The sequence below is a fragment of the Protopterus annectens genome, chromosome 5.part0 (genome assembly GCF_019279795.1).
Source record: "Protopterus annectens isolate FY-2018-M chromosome 5.part0, PAN1.0, whole genome shotgun sequence".
In the NCBI taxonomy this organism is placed as follows: Eukaryota; Metazoa; Chordata; order Ceratodontiformes; family Protopteridae; genus Protopterus; species Protopterus annectens.
This window is the reverse complement of record NC_056735.1, coordinates 1,108,342,714-1,108,363,030: the sequence shown is the minus strand read 5'-3', so window position 1 is coordinate 1,108,363,030 and position 20,317 is coordinate 1,108,342,714. Positions and strand designations below refer to the sequence as shown.

The 20,317-nt window shown below is 43.9% G+C and overlaps 1 protein-coding gene across 1 annotated transcript in view; it reads left to right on the top strand.

The window, feature by feature from the left end:
- The window catches only part of SACS (sacsin molecular chaperone), a 1,519,772-nt gene that overhangs the window by 538,667 nt on the left and 960,788 nt on the right, over positions 1-20,317 (top strand). The gene's annotated exons all lie outside the window — the stretch shown is intronic.

Below are 20,317 nucleotides of genomic sequence, written 5' to 3'. Positions count from 1 at the left end.
AAGTACCAGGGAGCCACGCAATGGTATTTTAGTGGGGGGGGGGTTCCTAGGAGATGAAGGAGATAAAGCACATTGAATAGACAATTTAAATGCAGTAGCTTGTAATTAGAAACATCAGAAACTGTACAGCAAGTTGTAGTGGTGTGAGTTAGGTTGAGGTAAGCAGTGGGGGTTGAGGCATAGATAATATACAGTCCCTTGCACCATCAAGTACACTTAAACACTAGTAGTATACTGTTATGTAGCCAAATACATGTGTATTAAATGCACTGGCCCTGATAACGCCAATCTATGCAAACTATTATAGATGGTATCTTTCGATTAAGCTATAGGCACCAGGATGAATATTTACAAATCAAGTTATTAGGTAAGCCTACTCTGGTTGTTAGATACACACTTTAACACCAGATAAAACAATCCTTTGTATAGACAGTAGAAACACATCTATTATCGTTAGGCGTATTCTTAGCTAGGAACGCCAGTAGCATGTAGAATTATTAAAACAATCCTTTGAACAGCAGTAAACAATCATCATTCCACACTAAGCATATTCTTAGCTAGGAACGCCAGTAGCATATTGAATGCATTAGAAACATCAGTATGGCTAGTTAACAGCCAGAAGCCTATGGCTCAGTGAGAGAGTACATAAGTATTAGAACTAAGTTATATATGCAGAGTTAAACACAGTACAGTACAATTGATTTTAGTTTGGATTAAACATGAGCGCCAGTAACAGCGTCTTCCTGTGAGCGCTAGATGAGTCGTCACTCTTAACAGAGAGCCGATTCTTGAACAAAACAGCAGTAGTAAGAATTAGATTAAAAGCAGTTAACATTAAGTTGTTTTACCTTTGGGAGAGGAGAGTCGTCCAGGCAGGAGGACAGAACAGTACCAGCAAGGAGTAAAAGATGGCGGTTTCTGGCGGGGAATATGAAAACTCCCTGACGTCAGAACACCTGCCTGGAAGTAGCAGTGTCTTAGAGGCAGCTGGGTGTGAGTATAAGGTTCAGGTATAGTAGTGTTTTCCAATTACAAGAACCTGGTGTTTTAGCAGCCTAAGATTAAGTATATCTGCAGGTACTGTTGGGTTTCCTGCCTACAGAACGCTATCCTGGCAAGGAAAACTATAAAATGGGTATTGCTTTACCCTAAAGTCTTTTTCAGTTACTGGAGATTGTAAGGCATAGGATTGTGCATTTGCACGATGGTAGGGTTCATGCGGAGTCAACGCCAAGTACCAGGGAGCCACGCGATGGTATTTTAGTGGGGGGGGTTCCTTTGGGAGAGGAGAGTCGTCCAGGCAGGAGGACAGAAGATCCCTTGCTACCCACAACTCTTAGATCTCGTTTGCCACGATTTTGTTCCTGCAGCTCAAGCTTTGTATTTTCAGATAAGTACCTTTTTTTCCAGAGTTTGTCCTCTCATGTCTAACCTATCTTCTTTGCGCTGCCTTACGGTTAGTTTTCTCCCATCCCGGTAGGGTTTTAAACTATCCTTTTTAGTCCCTACCCCAGGTTCCCGCCCTTTTTCCACCCAGGTTCTTTGGGTAGTTTTCTCTTTTAGTCTTTCCCTTTCTAATATGTTCCCCTGCCTTTTTTGTTTTGTGTGTGGGTGGTGGGTGTTTGGTGTGTGTCATTGAAGCCCACTGGGTTTACGTCATGCAGTCAGAAAATGGCCCATTTCGACATGCACGAGGAGTGTGTATATTGTCTGGGAGAGCCACATCTGGAGGTAGAATGCAACATTTGTGCTGGATTCAACCCCAGGGCCCTCCTGGATCGCAGGAACAAGCTCCTGTTCAAAGGACTTGCCAAAGGGAGTCCTTTGGCTTCTGGTTCTCCCTCCAAGCCTTCTTTGGATCCCAAAATGAAGTCATCTTCCTCTAGGGATCCTCCTGCCAAAAAGCCGAGGATCTCTGATCGCAGTTCCTTAGATCCAAGTCCAGCATCCCTGGCTTTGGATCTGGGCTATTCTGCCCCACCTCCCTCTGTCAGAACCAAGACCTCTGAGCCCCAGAGGTCCTCTGATCAAACCTGACCTAGACCACCGTCAGATCCGTCCATGGTGCCATCTATTTCCTCAGATCCTAACAGACCCTCCAGCCTGACGGTTTTGTTGAATCTGGTTGTTTTTGAGAGCTCCCCTCCCAGACCTAGAACATTGGATGCGAGGATTTCAAGTAGGTCTCCCTCTCGAGACCACAGATCCTTGGATTGGTTGGGTTATTCCTCAGTCTCTTCCCGATCCACCAGGTGTCTGCTCCCCTGAGACACGAATAGGATGATGAGGAGCTTTCTCAAGGCCCAAATCAAGTTGGGCTTCTTGCCATCCCCTGCTACTTACGTAGGGGATCCTGTCCATCCACAGGACTCCTCTGTCCTCGGACGACCCGTCCGGGTTTGGACCTTCAAGATCAGGACATTTCCATTGAGAAGTCGACTCTGTCGGGCATTTCTTCCCTTCCCACACCGTCTGGGTTCCTGGCTGGCTCAGCTCCATTGCCCTCAGAGCTTGGCTGTGCTTCAGCCCCGCGAGGTTGGTGCGGGTGTCCGAGGAGTGGGGTCGGGCCCGAACCTTTTGGACTGTTCACTCCCTCTGGGGTCCTCTGTGCTGGACAGCTCAGGGCCAGTGTCATCTGGAAATATCTGTGTTGCATCGGCTGTGGCCAGTGGGGAGGAAAGGGGTGCTTCATCCAGCCCGTTGGCCTTCCAGGCAATAGAGAGGACCATTTCTGGCTGGGCAGCTGCCTATCTTTCAGCTCTAGGTTCTCCCCAGCCTTGCTTGACGGGCGGTGAGACCTCATCATTCTTCCAGGGTCAGCCCTCCCGTGAGCGCCTTCAGATGGGCATTACCCCCCTCAGGGTTCCTACCTCTTCAGAGTCTTCCCTAGAGCCCACCATGGAGGAGCTCCCTTGGAGGAAGACATGCAAGAGGAGGCACTTGAACTCCCCTAGAGAGTCCCTCACCGAAGAGACAGATTTCGAGGAAGGAGATGGGTCCCCCAGAGTCTGAGGAGGTGTCCTTTGGGAAAATCCTTGAGGTCCTTAAGCAACAAGGTGGTTGGTCGTCCCTTGCCCTGTCTTCAGAGGAATGTGTTCTGGAAGGCCTTCAGGACGGGCCCATCTTCTACCTGAGTGTCTCCCCTTGCCAATGAGCTCGTCCAACTCATTTCCGACAGGGTGTGGAAGGAGCCAGACACAGTGGGACCAGTTTCCAAGAAAGCTGATAAGTTCCTAAGTCCCCCCAAAGCAAGGCTTTTTGGAGCAAGGGCATTCCAGTTGATGCTATTGTGGTGGCCACAGCTACAATAAAGCTCCCCAAACAGACCTTCATGGTCCATTCCCCGAACAGGGTGTCTTGGGCAATTGAACATTTTGGGATGTGCGTGTCTGCTATAGCTACGTTCAGACTGAGAGCAGCTAACTGCAATGCATACTTTACACAGCTGCAGAGGGACTTGGTATTGGAGCTCTCCACTTCCCTTTCTGAGTTACTGGCTCTGGAGAGTGTCAAATTGGTCTCTCTGAAGCTGTCTACTCTGACTTCCCTACCTAATGCCTCGATGAGGTTGATCTCTAATGCAGTGGAGGTTACCTCTCTAGCGGTGGGCACTGGCATGAGGCATCATGCATGGCTTCTCCTTTCTGGGTTTGTGGAACCCTCCATTCACTAACACCCATTTTGACGGGTCAGTTTAGTTTGTCCCTTTGGTCAAAGAAATATTAACCAGAAACCTTAACTAGCAAGCAGAAGGGAACAACTCTTTCCGTGGTTGGGACCAAGTTCTTTACTTCCCAAAGATACTTTTCCAAAAATCAGAGGGGTAGTAAAAAACTGTGGTTCCGCAGGTCTCAGTCTTTCTTTCAGGATGCTCCACAGGAATCTCTCTTCCTCCAGCCGGGGAAGGGGGTTTGACAGCAGACGCTGCCTCAGAGGCAAAGGGGGTCCGCAGAACCAGGACTTGTGAGAACCCTTCTCAGAGAAGCCCCTTCAGTGCTCCTGAAGTTCTGCCCGGCTGTCCTGCCCTGGATGCAGTTAGTGGTCATCTCTCACTCCACCCACTAGCCTGGACAAGTATTACCTCAGATTATTGTGCGTTAAACATCATTTCCAGGGGTTACTTCATTCCCTTTTTCAGTCCTCTACAGCTCAAACGTCTCTCACAGATGTTCCACCCCGCCAAAGGGAGTTGGTCCTTCTTGAGGTTCAAGACCTCCTTCAAAAAAGTGCCATCCAGGAGGTCCGGACAGGAGAGAGAGAGCCCGGAACTTACTCCCTCTCAATTTTGGTCCCCAAGAAAACCAGGGACCTATGTCCCATTCTGGTCCTCAGTCTGCTAAATTTGACTGTCAAGAAGTCAAAGTTCTGGATGGTCACTGTTCAGTCCATTCTCCCTCTTTTGTGCAAGGATGATTGGATGTGCTCAGTGGATCTCAAGATGCATACTATCACATCAAGATAGACAAACGCTCCAGGAGATACCTGCGCTTTTGGCTGGGGGCCAATTATTATCAGTTCAGGACCCTGCCCTTTGGACTTCTCACAGCCCCCGGGTGTTTACCAAATGCATGGCAATGATAGCAGGTCATCTATGACTGCAGGGTTTCCAGGTCTTCCAGTACCTGGATGATTGGCTGCTCACAGTCCCCACAAGGCATCAACTCACATTGGCCATGGATTACACTCTGTCTCTTTCAGGATCTAGGCATGACAGTCATCTTACTCAAATTCCATCTTGCCCCGTGTCAACCTGGAGTTTATCGGGGTCCTTCTGGACATGGTGTCAGACACCACATCACTTCTGCTATGCAAAGTCCAGATGATTTGGGACCAGGTCTGCTAGTTGGATCTGGAACGTCCCGCGGTCCACTTGATCTTGCAAGTCCTAGGTTCAGTGCTGGTGGCGATCCAGTTAGTGCCTCTCACCAGATGCCATATGAGAGTTTTGCAGTGGACCATAGCAGTGCAATGGTCAGACCACCTTCATCCCATGTCCATGGCTGTCAGGATTTCTCAGGTATGCAAATGTCACATCGCTTGGTGGCTCCAAGCTCAGTATTTCCTTTTAGGCAGACTTTTCTGTCTTCCCAACCCCAGGCCATGGTAACTATGGATGCCTCCCTGTTGGGGTGGGGGGGGCATTATCTGGGAAGGATGGTTCAAGACACGTGGCCCCCCTTAGAGAACAAATTGCACATAAATGTCCTGGAGATGAGAGCAGTCCTAATAACGTTGCAAGCCTTCCAGGACTCCCTCCCTCTCGGGACAGTTGCAATTCATTCAGACAATATGGCGATGGTCTGGTACATCAGCAAGCAGGGGGGAACATGGTGTTATCCCCTGTGCAGAGAGGCCATAAGAGTGTGGGAGTGGGCGATCTCTTCCAGTCACTTTCTTCTTGCAATGCACATTCCCAGCATTTCCAACTTGTTAGCCGACAAACTCAGATTTATCCTGATTCCTCATGAGTGGTCCCTGAATCCGTCAGTGGCATGTCGGATATTCGACCATTGGGGTCTTCCTTGCTGTGATCTTTTTGCCTCTCCAACCAACCACAAATGTATCACCTACTTTGCCCTGATCCCCTGTGGGGGAGTCATCCAGGGATGCTCTGATATACAATTGGCCGTCAAGACTTCTATAAGCTTACCCCCAACTCCCCTCATTCCCAAAGTTTTACAGAAAGCCCATCGGCTGAAGACTTCTCTCATCCTCCTTGCCCCCTTCTGGCCTCGTCAGGCGTGGTTTTCCCTCCTTTGCTCTTATCTGAAATGTCTGCCTTGGATATAAGATCCCATTCCGGGTCTCATTTCCCATCTGTGAGGGCTTCCTCTTCCCAGTCTCCAGTCTCTTCATCTGACCGCTTGGTTTCTACAATTCCCATGATCCTTTCCCAGTTCAGGATCCCCTCTCTTAAGAGCATTATTTTGGCTTCTCAGAAGCCATCTGCCAAGAAGATGTATTCCATCAAATGAAAGAGGTTTTCCGTTTGGGCAAAGCAATGCAATGTAGATCCCTTTTCAGCTTCTATCCGTGACATTTTGTTGTTCTTGGCCTCTCTTTTTCATCAGTGGGCCAGTTTTTCTATGATTAAACTCCAGTTGGCGGCTATGTCCAACTTCCATTGGAATGAAAATCCTACCTTTTCTTCTAGGCATTGCAAAGCCTTTCTCAAAGCGATCTTTTTACTCAGACCCGGTCAAGGACCACTCCCCTCCATGGTATCTCACTCTGGTGTTGCAGTCTTTGACACAGAAGCCCTTTGAGCCTGCGGTGTCCTGTGATCACAAATTCCTGTCCTGAAAGATGGCGTTTTTGTGACTGTTACTTCACCCAGGAGGGTTTCCGAGTTGCAGGCTCTGTGCATCAAGCCCCCGCTTCATGGTTTTCCATAAGGATAGGGTGCATCTCAGGACCACTCCCTCTTTTGTCTCAAGTAGCCACGGAGGCTAATCTTAACCAATCTTTTCAGCTTCCTGTGTTCTTTCCCAATTTTTCCAATAAAGGGGAATGTAAGTTGCATTTTCGATGTCCATAGACAGTTACACTTTTACCTAATGAGAACTGAAAAATTTCGGAAGTCCGATCAGCTCTTTGTTGCCTTCTCTCAGGGTAAGAAAGGTCAAGCGGTTTCTAAGGTATCTATTTCTTGTTGGATCGCCAGTTGCATTTCCTACATTTACAAAAGCAGGCACCTGGAGCTTTCCAGACCAGTTGAAGCTCACTCTGCCAGGTCAGTAGTCACATCCTCTGCCGTCTTCGTGAAACTTTCTTTCGATGAGATTTGTACTGCTGCTGCTTGGTCTAAACCTCATACCTTTGTTACACATTATAAGGTGGACTTATGTCCAGGAGCAGGGTTTCCATTGGTACCTCTGTGCTGTGGCATGTCCTTTCTTGAGGCCTCCCGTGTTCATAGTAGCTGGGGACTGTGACCCATCCGTTATCAATAATAACATGGATAGCATCAGATAGAGTTATGTACTTACCATAACTTGGAATCTGTGCTAGTCCATTGTCATCATTATTCACGTTCCCACCCTCCTTCCCCCTCCTTCTGGGGGTTTGGGAGTTATGGAGGGATGTATATTTTAGTAGTTTTTTCATCTATATAGACAGTCTTCACTGCCTCCTTTCCTTATTCCAGCAAACTTGATCTGAGGGTTGTGGGTAGCAAGGGAACTTGGGAAGGGGAGAAGCTTGAGCTCAGGAGCTTTCCTCTTAATTGCCGGCTCAGATCCAACATCAGATCCAAGACCCATCTGTGATGAATAATGGCACTGGATAGGACGGATTCCAAGTTATGGTAAGTACATAACTCTTTTGTATGTGCGTACCCATATCCTTGACCACTTGGTCGATTCTTCAAGGTGTATTATCAACATGCTAATTAGCTGGGATGGTTGATTTCCCAAAGGGTACAATTATGCATTTCTTAGCTCTGAATTTAAGACCATGGCTTTGGCACCATTTGTTAGTCAGAGATGGACCTTCTTGAAGAATGCTAATATCTGCAGGGGAGTTGATGATGACCACTGGCTTGCAATCATCTGCAAACTTAGTCAGCTATAAACCTTTAGCATTTGCTTGCATTTCCGAGAAATAGATGCCAAAAAGGAGCGGGCCCAGTAGTGAGCCTTGGGGGACCTTTCTAGTGATTGGCCTCTTGGTGGAGGTGGCCTTACTTATTTTGACCTCTTGGGTCCCATCAGTGAGTGATAAAAGGGTTTATACTTAAATTAGTGAGCTTGACTGTAATGCCTGAGTGGTGTATTGTATCAAAAGCTTTGGCCAGGTTGAGGTAAGCTGTGTGCAAAGTCTTGCTTTCATCCAGTGCTTTGTTGACCCTCTTAAAAAAGTCCACCAGATTTAATAGGCAGGAAGCAATACAGTTTCACCCCAGACTATTCGACCCCAATACAATTGTATACACTTTCATGTTTAAATTTATATTTATTGTCTGTGAGAATATGTATTGGACAGTATGACCCTTGATTATTTGACCTCAAATAAAATTTAATAAAATACTTTTTTATAATAAATAATAAACCACACAAAAATTAAATTAACAGCTTTTCAATTAAATTTAATATTTTAATCGGGATTTTTAAATAGAAATTTAGTATATTATTTATTTTTAATATGTTAATGTTTATTTAATCTATTATTTAATATGTAAATATTTTAATTAATAACAAGTTTTAACATTTTTAAAATGAAATCCATTTCAAATTTTAATCAGGAAGTTAATGTGCTATTTAGTATTTTAATGTAGCCCATTAAGAATTTGAAACCAGTAGGTGGCAGTCGCTAAATTTTCCTATTTTGCTGTGATGAAACTTTACTGTAATGACTATGCTTCCTGTCTTACTTGTTGTAATACTGTTTTAAGAAAACTAAACTAAGACTTTTTGCTGGAAAGAAAATCACTCAATAGTTTGTGGTGCATTTCTTTTAACGATAACAGTTTATGTGGTATCTTTCTTTATAACACTAGCAAAATGCTTTTATAAGTGTCTTTATAAGGTTGTGCAAATGTTCGCACATTGGGTAGTAAAATCTTATTGACTGTCATTATTTGTTGACTGTAAGCTTCTACTTTTTGTGAAAAGTTTTAGATTTTAGGGGGAGTTCTGAGCTAGCTACAATCAGCGACATTTAAGAAATTATTTTTTCTTGGATGCTTTTTTTAAGATGCCATTTTGCAATCCATTAATGCTACTACTGTTAATACTGGGGTCAAAACATCCTGTACTCAATAGGCATATGACCTTCCTTTAACAAAGCCAAACTGTGATGGGTCCAGCATTTGCAGGTTTACCTACATCCTCATTTATCATGTCAATGATTATTCTTTCCACTGCTTTACATATCAGGCTGGTAAGACTTATGGATCTGTAGTTTCCCGGATCTGTGGTTGTACCTTCTTTGTGCAGAGGAGTGACTGTAGTCATCTTCCATTCCTTGGTCCCAATCCTTACTGCAGACTGTTGAAAAGTGATTGAAGTGGACCAGAGAGGTCATGTTTCATGCTCTTTATTAAACATTCCAGGATGTTAGCGGGGCCCGTTGATGCAGTGTTTTTGGCTTTGGAAAGTGCATTGATGTCCTGTACCCTAGTATTGGTTGGGGGATAGTGGTATATGGTATTTCCTTTGGTCTTTTGTGGGGGGGGGTGTTAAGATCAACCTGTTAATGGCCACCGATTCAGTGTGGGTGATGCTGCATGCAATAAGTTCTGTGCATTGTTGCATATTTCCCCTGAGGTTGCAGACATAGTTGTAGAAAGCTTTGTGGTTGTCCTTTGTCAGGGAAGCTATTTTTTCTTCAGATTTAGCCTTTGAGGTATTAATTAACCCTCTTAGCTGCCTGTTTAGATTGGTCAGGGGGCTTTTAGTATGTATGGCTTTGTTCCTCCTACACTTGGCCGAGATTTTTTTTTTCTTTTGTTGTACAACCAATTGATAGTGCGATTCCACCAGAGTGACTTGTCTTTTGAGTTTGTTTTATTTTAAATGCGAGTGGGCACAGCTCAATGTTCTTCGTGTTTCACTGTTGCAGTCCTGTTGTATACACTTACCATAAATGTAGATATTTAAGTGTATTCACTGTTACAATCCTGACTTGTGGGATTTCCCTCCATGGAAGCCCTTGGCTAACCCGACTATCAGAAAATGTTTTCTCCTCCTTCTGAAGCTGGATTGCGCCCTATCCAATTTCACTACATTTAGGTATAAAAGGAGTTGGCCGGCACCATGACCTCAGTACTTTTTTGTCCCTAACAAGTAGGAGCCCTCCAGTACTTCCTTGGTTTCAAGTGTTTGGGACCCTGGATTGCAGAATAAGTGTGAAGGAGGAAGGGAACCACCCTGACTGAGAAGGTGAATGTCCTAGCCTATCCCATAGGCCAGAGGAGGAGGAGAGAGGGAGGGAGGGTAAGAGTACTGCAACATTGAATACACTCTAATATGTACTTACATGGTATGTGTACACAACTGTACCATGTTCTTCATGTTTCACTGTTGCAGTCCTGACTTGTGGGATGATTCCCAAAGCTTGAAAGGAGGGTGAATGGAAGGATTAAGGAGAGGCAAGGATGCCCTGCAAAATGGCAGTGGCAAGCCCTGCTCTGGGCTTGGAAAAGGTAGGAAGATGGTAATGTTTGGTAAAAGTATGCACACAGGACAAAGTAGCCATTTCAAAAATGTCCTTGGTGGCCACTCCTTTAAGAAAGACAGTAGCCATAGTGGAATGTGTCCTTACAGCATCAGGAGGCTTCTTACCATGATGGCTGTAACAATAGGAGATACAGTGGGAGATCCATTTGGAAATGGTTTGTTTAGAAGCTTGTCTCGCGTCAGAGCTACTGGCTAATGCCACAAAAAGTTGGTCTGACTTCCTGACATTCTTGGTTCTGTCCAAGCAGTAATGCAGTTGCCTACGTACATCCAAAGAACAAAAGATCCTGTCTCCGTTGTTTTGAGGGTTAGGAAAGTATGTAGGCAAGTATGATCTGGTTTATAGAATTCTGTCACCACCTTGGACATAAAGGAAGGATTGGTCTTGACAGATAACTGTCTGGCTGAAAATTATTAAAGGTTCCACACACACAATGACCTGAAGCTCTGACACCCTTCTGGCTGAGTTACTGGCTAATAAGAAGGCTGACTTTCAGCTTAAGAATTTTATATCAGCGGAAGGCATTGGTTAGAAGAGTGGAAGGGTGAGCTTCTCCAGAATTAAATTGAGGTCCCAGGGGGAGCAGGAGGTTTTCTGGGAGGCGTAATGTGGACAACCCCTCTCAGGAACTGTTTCATGAGGGAATGTAAAAAAAGAAGAGGTTTACAAGGCAGATAAGCAGAAATAGCTGGTGTGTGGATTTTTATAGAGGAGTAGGTGAGACCTTTTTCAAAAAGGCTAGATAAGTGTGACAGGATCAAAGTGATCTGAGTTTGCTGAGGGTTTTGTCGCTTTTGTCTGCACCAGAGAATGAATCTCTTGCATTTGGTGGAGTAACACTTCCTCGTGCTAGATGATCTGGCTTCTTTTAGAATGTCCAGGACTTGCTTGTCAAGGACCGACTCCTTCCATGGGATCAAGGTATCATCCAAACTGTCAATTTGAGTATGTGCAGGTTGAGGTATATTATTGTGCCCCTGTTTTTCGTTAGCAGGTCCACTCTTACTGGCAGGAGAAATGGCTCCCTGTCAGTTAGACTGACATGTAGAGGGTATCAGTGCTGCCTCAGCCAGTCTGGGGCTATCAGAATTACCCTTGACCCCTCTTTGCTTATTTTAAGCAATATCCTAGGTAACAGTGATATGGGGGGAAGGCATAGAGGAATAGGCCAGTCTAAGGAAAGGAAAAGGCATCCGTCTTCCAGGTTGACTTTATTTTGCTCCTGGAGGAAAACTTTTAAAAGTGAATATTTTCTTTGATGGCAAAAAGGCCCATCTGTGGCACACCCCATTTTTTGGCTGTGCTCAGAAATACTTCCCGATGCAGCTGCCACTTGCGAGAGTCTGACAGACTTCTAATGAGGTGATCCGGTAGTTGACTGGTTTCTCCTGGTAGGTACCGTGTCATGAGGGGCAGCCGTAGAGCATTTGTTGTTTCCCAAAGTCCATGACAAGGTGGCAAAGGGTATGAGTGGGTCCTCCCCCACTTGTTTATGTACCACCTAACTGTTATTGTCTGTCTTCACAAGGTGAACTGTGGTTTTCCATTTCTTTTTGAAGGCAGTCAGACAATTTTGGACTGCCATTAGTTCTTTTAGGTTGATGTGTTTGTTTTTGAACTTGGAATCCCATCTGCCTTGAGACTGGAAGTTGTAGTAGGCTCCCCAGGCTATTTCTAATGCATCTGTTGGCAGAGTTTGGTCCTGAGGGATGAACCTGAAGGGAAGGCCTAGATTTGAAGAAGCATGCTTGGACCCACCAGGCAAACTCCTTCCTGAGGCGAGGAAGCAGTTTTATTCCAAAGATGAGAGACTGAGAATGTTGGCACCACACATTTTTGAGATACCACTGCTGATTTCTCATATGTAGTCTGGCTTGGGAGATCATGCCAGTACAAGAGGCCATATATCCCAAGGCCCTAAGATACTCTCTGGCTTTGAGGTGTTTCCTGACCAAGAATTTTTTGAAGTACAGAGTTTGAAAGGTAACCTTGTCTGAAGGGAGGAAAGCTTTTTGAAGAGATGAGTCCAGTAAAGTTCCCAGAAACACAATCCTGTTCTTCTGGTTTGTTTGAGATTTTGGGTATTGATGATGAACCTCATTGACGTTAGTAAGCTTTGGGTATAAAACAGGTCTGCTTTAGTTTTTCTAGCCTTGTTGCCTGAATGAGGCAATAGTCTAAGTAAGGGTAAACTGAATTCCCTTTGTCCTACAGAAGGCGGTCACCGGGGCTATGCATTTTTTTCCCCAGACACCTTTATTGAATTATCACTTGTGACATAGGCAAATTTGTATAAAAGTAATCAAACTATATTAACATAACCAGCATTATACTTTACATATATTGCTATATATCGTGTAACCTAAGCAAGGCATTTTGCAAAAATCCTGGGTGCAGTAGATGAGACAAATGACATAGCACCGAATTGATAATGTCTCATGTCTGCTCTGAAGTGTAAGAACCTCCTGTGTGATTCCTCATTGGGGATATGGAGATGTGGATCTTTTAGATCTAAGGTTACCCTGAAGGTGTTAGAGGAAATCAGGGGGCAATAATTTTTCTAGAGTCAGTATTTTGAATTTTGGGACTTGTAAGAATCTCTTGAGCCTTGACAGGTCAAGAATTGGCCTCCATGTACCTTCTTTTCTGGGGATTAGGAAAAGTCTGGAGTAAAAACGTTTTCCTCATAGCCTTGAGTGCACAGAAGCTCTATTTGGGTCAAGGCCTCTGCCTTTTGGTTTGGAGGAATATCTGGAAAGCCTAATCAAGGGTAGTTTGAACTTGAGTTTGTAAACTTTTTGAGTGATGTTTAGAATCCATAGATCCTTGGTAATGAGGGTCCAGTTCTTGTGGAATAGGGACAATCTACCCCCCCAGCCTGGAGGGGAGAGTGAGGAATAGGGGCGGGGGATGTGGGAAGGGATTTCTATGTAAAAGTTATAATTGCTTCCTGCTAGGTCCCTGAGGATGGTATCCCACAGGTCTATTGGGGTCTGTTTGCCACTGTCTAGGCCGCTGGTGCTGTCTTTGGCTCCTTTCCATATGATGTCTCCTTTACCTTTAGACTTCGGGGCTGGAAAGGACCAATGTTTGGTAGGGTAATTCCTGTTGAAATGAGGAGGTTGGACCCAAAGGAAGTCTTTGATAGTTTGCATGGACTTGGCCTTTTCCTCTATTTTCTTAGGGATAGCCTTAGGACCAAAAAAAAAGTCTTTGTGTGAAGGGCCATCCAGGATACTGGATTTGACATGTTCAGGAAGGGCTGCTCCCTCAGTCCAGGCATGTCTTCTAATACGATGGAGCCTGTGGCTGCTGCCCTTGATGGAGGCTTCCAAGGCATTATAGCTGCAATGCAGTGAGTGCTTAGCCACCTGAGAGGAGTGGCATAGATCAATTAATTCCTTTGGGAGGACCTTATTTTCAACCCCCACCAGTTTTTGTTTCATCTGCTCAAGAATAGTTTCTTGGTACTTCACCAAGTGAAACTGGCAGTTCAAAGCCCTCATGATAAGGATAACAGAGGTGTAGACTTTCTTTCCAAACCTGTCTAAGGCTCTGCTTTCCTCATCTGTGGGTAAAGGATTTTTGGAAGAGCTAGCTTTTGCTCCCTTAGGGCCTGGAGTCACCACTTCAGGATGTCCCACAGGGTTCTTAAAAAGGTGTTTGTGGGAATCTAGAACCCTGTAAAATCAATCAGGTTTTTGAGGGGCAGGGGGGAAGCGAGTCTGGTTGTAAAGAGGAATCCAGGAAGGCATCGTCTACCACCTGTAAGACTTGGGGAATGGCAAGGGGTTTATGCTGAGGGGGATTTAAGAATTCCCTGATCCTCTTATTGGATTATGGTTAGTCCTGAGCTTCCCATTTGAAGTGCGTCCTCAAGGTATGCAATGTTTCCCCAAAGAAAATATCCTCGGGTGGGGGGTGGTGAGGCAAGGTTCTCCTCAGAATCAGAATCCCCACAGGAAGCAATAGATGCACCTTCCTCAAAGGTGGATTCATCATGATCGAAATCATCTTCAGAGTCACAAGAGTCAAACTCTTGTTGTGGGGTACACCTCTTTCTTTTGCCAGGGGATGCTTCAGAGGGAGGGAGGCATCTGGATCTGACCAAGGAAATCAAATCCTCAGCCAACTTCACTAAGTCTTGTTGGTAGGCCTAAGAGTGGGAGTCAACAGGCAGGCCTAGGCTGAGGTAAGGTGGGTGTAGCTTGTTAGCGAGAGACCTTTAGGCCGACCTCTGCACTAGTACCTGGATGAACAACTGACTCTAGCAAATAGTAGGCTGAAGCACTCTCCTGAGAATGCAAAGAGCTGTCTTTGGTTTTAGAGTGGTTGTCAGAAGCTGGAGTCTGCAAAGTGGCCCCGGACCCAACCAACAAACTAAGTCCATCTGCTTGTAGGGAAGTAGAGGGACCCGGAGGCATGTCAGACTCTGAATGGATCACAGTAGAGGTCTATATAACCACCTCATTCGTCGATGGGGCTGTGGAAGCACCTTACCTTCTTCGACAGTCACAAGCCTAAAAGGACTGGCTGACAGTAAACAAGCATCTTCTGAGGCCCTAAATCTGAAGCGCTTTTCCTTTTTCCGCCTAGGGAGATCTACTTCAGCTTGACTGGTGAATGATATGGTAGGTTAATGCCCTGACTACTCACTGAAATGTTTACCTAGTACTTGATAGTTATGCTATTAAAGCCATCATAAAACTGGCAGGAACATCATGTTCTGGACCCAGACAAGTTGCACAAAATAATGGAAGTCCCGGTGTGGTATCTGATTGCCACAGTGGAGAAAGTTAATAACTTTCATATGACATTAGTCAAAAAAGCACACGAAGTGTTCCGCAATAGGGTATTTAGCTTTAGACGTCTTCTTTCTGTGGTTGTGGACTGACTGCTGCACTGACTAGCACTCTGCTTTTTACTCCATTAAGAAAGATCTGAGGTCATAGTGCTGGCCAGCTCCCCTTGTACCCATAAGTAGTGATGTCAGATAGGGCAGCCACTGGCTTCAGGAGGAGGGGAAGATATTATCTGGTAGTTAGGCTGGCCAAGGGCTTCCATGGTGGGATATCCCACACGTCGGGACTGTTACAATGAATACACTTGAGCATCTACATTTATGTAAAGTGTACACAACTGTACTTTTCTCTACAGCTATCAATATGGGTGTACAGAGATTTTGTAAATAACTCAGCATATGCAGTGGTATTTACTGGGTTTGGGAGTGCTTGGAATTTAGCCAAGGTGCCGCTTAGTAGAGAAAGCTTAGCCTTGTAATAGTTCCTAAAGGTTTTTGGTTTCACTGGATCCCTGGATTTAGTTATTTGAAGCAGTACTGCAAAATTAATTTTTGTTATGGCAGTGCACTTAAATTAATAAGAGTGTAGTCTTTCTTTGGTGAACTAAAATTTGTTTCTGAAAACTTTTTTTTACAAAACATCAGACTAACTAAAAAGTTGCAAATGTAATGTTGCACACACTTTCAAAGACAAAGTGAAACATAAAATGAATCTGTTGAATCTTGAAACCCAGCCATGTCAGTAATTGTTCCATATCACAAGCCAGTTCATAGCTGTATTGGAAGAAACAATCTGATTAAGGGTATCTTTCTTTCGTTATGCTTCAGATGCCTTTCCAGCTCATTTGGGCATGGATGCTGTATGTAATATTGCCTTGTGACTACTACTAACACTCCAGGCTTCCCCTGTCACATGCTTGCTTACACTGTCATCAGTAAAAGCATGATGCTGGCTTGCAGATCCTTTGTGTACCTAGGTTTATAGGTTCTTACTAAGCTTAACTCCAAAGGAGACCAAGAAGCTCAGCCAGTTCACCCAAAACTCTGGTAGGAAGACTCTTTTCTTCCTAAATCAGTGGAAATCCATCACCAAGGTGCAACGAGTCCTCAACATCATAGTGAAGGGGTTCTGTATTCATTTCAGAGAAATACTACCCTTCTTGGGCATTCCCGCCACCAAAATAGCAAGAAACACCCCTTACCACCTCTCATTGGTGATCTTATTTCACCAAGGATCCATCCAACCTGTCCTTCCAGGACAAGAAGTAAAGGGCTTCTACCCAAGGATATTTCTAGTCCCAAGAAAAGGGGGCACCTGGAAGCCAATTTTGGACCTCTCAAAACTACACAAGTTTCTCAAGATCCCAAAATTCAAAATGCTTATTTTGCTGAAATTACTGCCCATGATTTTTCAAAATGCTTCCATAGGCACCATAGACCTAAAGGATGCTTAACTCCATGTCCTAAGATTTTAGCAACAGGCTCCCACTTCCAGTTCTGTGCTTTACCATTTCGGCTATCTACTACTCTCAGAATTTTCACAAAATGCCTAGCTCCTTTGATTGCACATTGCAGAACTCTACGGGTTCATATTTACCCACACTTAGATGACTGTGTCAGTCAGTGAAGATCTACTTCAGAGACACTCGACGCCTTATTGTTCACCATACACTGTTTTTGGAAGGTAGGTGTCGCCTTAATTCTTCAAAAATCCCAAACTTTCCATCAAACAAGGATCTTCTTTGTAGGAGCCCTCATAGATTCTGTTCAACAGAAAGTCTTCCTTCCCCAGGATGAGATTGCTTTCTTAACAGTCTATCTGACTGGTCTGCTTCCAAAGTAGCTCATCACTACAAGAGAATTCCTGAGGATACTGTGGTACACAGCATTTTGCATTCTCATCCCATTTGCAAAGTTGCACACGAGGAAGTTCCAGTAGTTTCTGAAAAATATTATGGAAAAGCACTCTCAACCCCTTGAAAAACCATGCAATGCCTTCTTCTGTGCCTGAAAAAGGAGCTCCTATGGTGGAAGAACACTATTCAGAGAAACACGGGGGCAAATTTCACTTTGCCGGAAGCAGACAAGACCATTACTGTGGACAGCTCAGACATAGCTCAGGAAGCCCACTTAAGTCCACTGTGAAGGTACAGTGCATTTGACCCCCACATCACAGGAAGTTGCATATAGATCAAAAGGAGTTAAAAGCAGTCTACCTGGGCATAAAAGCATTGCAGCAAAACTTATACTCAGGGGCACCTCAAATCTGGACAGACAACAGCACAGTTATATAGTAGTTTATTCAATATTTCCATTATGGCAAAGTTAAGGAACGCCTCTAATTGGAAAATTCTGGGCTCAGTTGCAGAACCTAACTTCTGGCTAAAAGTATTAACATCTTTGCATGAAGATGTAGCCATGAGTAAGAACTATTTGTATACGCACCCCGAACAGACACCAGCTTGGCTAACAGGAAAAACTGTGCTCCTATGTAAGAGTGAATCTGCAAGCTACCCTAAAATGTATAGACCAATAACCTGGCTTCCAACATGTAAACTATACACTGGAATTGATGCTGACAGAGTTTTTAGTCATTTAGAAGGAAAACTCAATTATGACAGTAGAACAGAAGGGTAATGTAAGAGAGTCATATGGAACAAAGGATCATTTGTTGTTATAGTCATAGTGGAGAACTGTAAAAAAGAGAAGAATCTAATTATGGCATGGATAGACTACAAAAAAGCATCTGACAGTATCCCGCATTCATGGATAAAAGTGTGTTTAAAAATGCATTAGATACACCCTACACTGATAAACTATATCATGGCGACCATGAAACAGTGGCAAACCACAGGAACTGAAAGTACAACTGCAAATAGCCAACAGTTTTTCAGATGATAGAAAAATGTCATTTGGTGTTGATAAATGTGCAAAGACAACCTTTAAAGCAGGAAGGCTGCACAACAAAGAAAACAGTTTGGGACAAAAATGTGATATAAAACTTGAGCAAGAGGGAGTATATAAATATTTGGAAATTGATGAAGGATCAACAATAAAACATGGACGAATGTGAATAAAACTCAGTAAAGAATATTTTAGAAAACTTTAATGCTGAAAACAGCATTGACATCTAGGAACAAAGTTCAAGCTATAAACCAGTTTGCTCTTCCTTTCCTAAGTTACAGTTTTGGAGTGATTAACTGGCCCAAAAGGTGTTGGCTAGATTAAATAGGAAAACAAGAAGGGTGCTTCATGCTCATCAAATGATTTGTAAACATCAGTGCATACCGAGATTATAGCCCTTGAAACTGATTACATATATAGATCTGCAGTTGTGGGACTGCATAGATATCTACTGACCTCACAAGACCCAAACATAGTGAAAGTTTTGAAACATGAGGAGAATAATTCTAAGATGACTTCTGTTAGTCTAGCAGAATTATTGTCGTCATCAAGCGGGAAAGTAAATCAAACCAGAAGTAGATAAAATTCAGGCAGCAACTGAATGTGCCAAATAACAAAACAAAAGAAAGAATATAAGGTGAAGGATCAGATGAGAAGGCAAGAAGTGTGGAAAATGCATAAATATAGTTGCAAGTATAGAAAACTCATGCAGCAACCTCTTATTGATCAGGATCAAATGCAGGAATGGTTAAGGAGAAGCAAGTTCATACCAAAAGATGAAAAGTTAATATTGGTGGCCCAAGATGGTGGACTGCGTACACATTGGTTTACAAAGTCCATTGAACATGTGGGAGAAACAGACAAATGTAGGTTTTGTAAAACAGAATTGGAAACATTGCACAACTTCTTGCTGGTAGTGACATACTAATGTAGACTGAAAGGCATAGTAATGTGGCAAGACTGTTCCAATGTGGATTGTGTAAATGTTATAGTATTGAGGTAGCTGAAAAACACTGGAAACACGAGCCAGAAAGCATCATAGAAAATGATGAAGTCTACATCACATTAGATCACCCATTATCTAAAGTTCAAAATATAGATGTGAGAAACCCAGATATAGTAGTCCAGGAACAGAAGACAAAGGTGGCATTGATTATTGAATTCACTACACCCAGTGACTACAGTTTTCTGCGTACAGAGACGCACACAGTCATAAAGTATCAGGATTTGCGGGTAGAAATGAGAACAATGTGGAAGAAAGTTACCCAGACAGTTCCAATAGTAGCAGGAGCAATGGGCCTTATAAAAAAGAATCTGCAGTCATATTTAGATATGTTACCAATACATGTACCTCCGTACGAGTTGCAGGAGTCGTCGTTACTGGGCACATCGCGGGTGCTGCGAAGAGCACTTCTGGTTAATATTAAAGATTGAAACAATACTAATTTCAGAAACTTTAATCATATGTTGACTTAGGAATGGTGTCTATTCCTGTCATGGTATTAGAAACGTAAAAGATTTGGGGAAATTAAGAAGTGAAAATACATAAACATACAAGGGGGACTTTTTCCTACCCCCTGTGCAGCCTTGCCAGAAAAAGTTGGATGCTGGCAGTTGGATGCTGGCTCAAGAGATAGGGTTAACCCTCATAGCCTGTTTATTTTCCAGGTCAGAACAGTGCCCTTGCAGAGTCTCTAAGCAGGCATCTTTTAGACTCCAAGAAATGGATGTTCAGAGAGAGAGAAGTCTACCTGGTTCTAACCTTACAGTGGAGGAGATCCCCTCAATAGACCTGATTGTCTGTTACCACAGCAAGCAAATACAGAAGTTCTGCACCAGAACACAACAGACTGGAGCTTGGAAAATAGATGCATTTTCCTTCACATGGATAAACTGGTTCCTCTATCCATTCCCACCTTTACCCCTGATCCCCAGGGTACTAACAAAAAGTCAAGGCACATAGACTCAGCATGATCCTTGTGGCCCTCTTCTGGGTGAGACAACACTGGTTCTGTCTCCCTCCTCTTACCAAGGGGAGATTCTGCACCCTACCACAGAAGGTAGATCTCCTCATCCAAATCAAGGGATCAGTCTTCGTCCTCTACCTAGCCACCCTAAGTTTAACTGCCTGGAAGATTGGGTTTTGACTTCTAGGACTGCATCCTATCCCAAGGACATGCTCTCCATTCTGAGGGAAGCAAGGAAGCCCAATACCAGGAAATCATACCTAGCAAAACTGAAAGGATTTTCCACTTGGTGTCACAGCAGTGACTCTATGTTGAGGCAGACATCAGCTCAGTCTTTTAGTGCCAGTCAGGCCTCTTTAGACTAAGTACTTTCCTATTCCAGCTTTAAGGTACACAACTCTGAAATATCCTCTTACACAGTACTCTACCTATATTCTTGCAGCTACACCCAAACTTATTTCTAAAA